This window comes from Gracilinanus agilis, unplaced genomic scaffold (genome assembly GCF_016433145.1).
Source record: "Gracilinanus agilis isolate LMUSP501 unplaced genomic scaffold, AgileGrace unplaced_scaffold19, whole genome shotgun sequence".
Lineage (NCBI taxonomy): Eukaryota > Metazoa > Chordata > Mammalia > Didelphimorphia > Didelphidae > Gracilinanus > Gracilinanus agilis.
In genome coordinates, this window is record NW_025350248.1 from 30,977 (window position 1) to 33,844 (window position 2,868).

Genomic DNA, 2,868 nt, shown 5'->3' on the forward strand with positions numbered 1-2,868 from the left:
TGTAGATAATCTAAAACATAAGATCTCACATTTCCATGATGACTCTGGAAAATTTGTGAAAATTTTCAAAGCTTTTGTAAAACAACACGATCCAGACTTTGAAGACTGCTGGTATGTGTTAGGGGAGATCTTATCACATCATGACAGAACAAAGTTTGTAGAGGAGACACGAAACATGGAGGGAATGACACCATGGCCTGTAGATTGGGAGGAACTGGACCTGAATTCAGTTCCTATCTACAGAATGTTAAAACAAGCATGTAAATCTCTAATTCAGGTTCTAGAGAAGCATGCTAAGTGTCCAAATTCATGGAGGAAATTCGAAAAAATCAGGCAGACAGCAGTAGAGACCCCTGCAACTTTTTTTGGACAGAATCATAGAGGCAGCAGAAATGTATTTGAACATGAATATTTTAGAAAATACCACCGTAAATCATGTTAAAAGAATTTTTGTCAGAAATTCGGTTCCCCAGGTAAAGAAATTTTTTATGGACAATTACTCTGATTGGGAATTGTTGAGCTTAGATGAACTAAAACAAAAAGCAACATACGTTTTTGCCCAAGAGAAGGACAGTAATAGTGATGAAAAGGATACAATTATTGAAAATCTTAGGAAACAATTAAGGGAGGCAAATTCTCAAGCTGACCAGAAAGAAATAAGTGAAATCAAGGTGGTAGCAGCATTATGGGCAGCAGAAAAGAGAAACAATAATAATAATTATAAGACCAATAGCAATTCAAACAATAGGAACCAGAGGCAGCAATCTTCTTATGTTTGTGGACATATTGGGCATTTTGCAAGGGACTGCAGATACAGAAAGAGATCATATGGGCAGAGATACAATAACAACAATGGAAATAATCGGTATAATAATAATAATTATGGTTACAAGGGAAATAATTGGAATAATGGTTTTAGTCAGGGAAATGGACAACAAAATGTATTCCAATGTCAGAATGCATGTTGTCAAGGTATACAAGCTCCTAATTTGGCAACAACACAGGATTACCTTTGTGCAGGAGCCAGGCCAAAGTATAGTCACGTTGTTCAAGGGAATATTACTAATGATAACATGAATGGAGGAACAACTTCATTATGAAGGTGTGCCTGAAGTTCAGAAGTTATTGATCAAGGAAATGGAACTAAAGTAAATGTTGATGAAATTGTATGTGTTAAAGATGATGATAATGAATTTGTGAATAATGGAAATTGTGCACTTGGTATTAATATTGATTTGATTCATGATAATAAGAATTTAATTAATAATGGTAATTGGTTGATCAGTGTTAATTTAAATGGAATCAATAATAGTTTAAACAATGTGAATGATAATTTGATGAGAATTAATGATAATTTAAGTGGTGTTAATGTTAAATTATCTGAATTAACTACTAGTAATGGTGTAAATAGTACTTTAACCAATGTTAATGGTAATTTACCTACTGGTAGTAGTAATTTAACTAGTGTTGATAATAATTTGATTAATGTTGTAAATAATTGTGAGAAAAAGAGAAATAATGTTGTAAATGGTGTTAGAAGTTCTAGTAAGAGTGGAATCAAGAAGAATAATAGAAATTGTAATTTGATTAAGGATAATTTGATTGTGAATAAGAACAATGATACCAGAATAGAGGTGAAAAGGACCAATGATTTAAAATCCTGGGAAAATTCTGTAATTCTTGACGATGTTAACTTGGATGGACAGGAAATGGCTGAGCTTTGTTCTGATGTTACTGTTTTAGCTCCAGTGTTGGAAAGTTTCCAACCTCCCAATAGTACTGAACCATATGTGTCTGTAACTATTGGAGATCAGATTTATGACCTTCTTGTGGATACTGGCGCGAGTAAATCAGTTTTGCAAAGCTTTCCTGCAGATTGTATAGCTGTTGGAACAATGGATGTTGTCGGTGCAATGGGAGTTACTCAGAAAGTAGCTAAATTGCAACCAAAAATGGTGACCCTAGGACCACTTTCGGATAACATTAATGAAAACTTAATTCCAATCAAAATTAACTCTTTTATATAACTTGAAAGAATTATCAGACAATTTATAAATTGAGAAATTGTTGAAAAGTAAATTTGTCTATCATATTTTTTTAACATTAGAGCTTTTCATTGTGCATGTAAATCTTGGAAATCTTTCAAATGCTTTTGGTAATAATTATTCTTTAATTAAAAGGTCATCGGATTCGCAACTGATATTACTCATTTGTGGATTATTGATTTGGATTCACCATTCAAAAGAAAATTAGCACCGATAAATAATCCCTGACTCTTACCGGAAATCAAACAATGTTATACTCCCTTCCCTCCGTTTGCTATAGAATCAATGAAAAGTGATATAATAGTTCAGGTCCCAGAAATTTGAATGTATATAGCAAGCAAATATGTTCCACTGTTTACGTAAAAAACTGTACCCACCCCAAATGCTGATTCAGTGAAAGTTATTTGAATCTCTTGTAAATTAATTTATTTGTATAATTTCTGAACATCAATTGGAATAACTAATTACAGATACAAAGAAACAAACAATACCCCAGAATTATAATATGGGGGTCAAGCTTTGTTTTATTCATACAGGATCTGATTTTTGGGTAAATACCTTTCATTAAATTTAAGCTATAACATATAATTTTTATTTTTAAAACATTTTTACTTAAAAATAATTGTATTTTTCCCAAAATTTTAATTTTCTCATTGCTTTTCCTTTTAATTTTTATAAAATTATTGACTTCTTTCACTTTTTCTCATTTTGTGTACTTAAAGTACAACTCAACCCACACCATAGGGGCTTGGGGGCAATCTTTTTTCTTTTAAAAGTGACAAAAAGCTGAGTGCAGCCTAAGTGGCCCCCCTTCCCCAGCAGG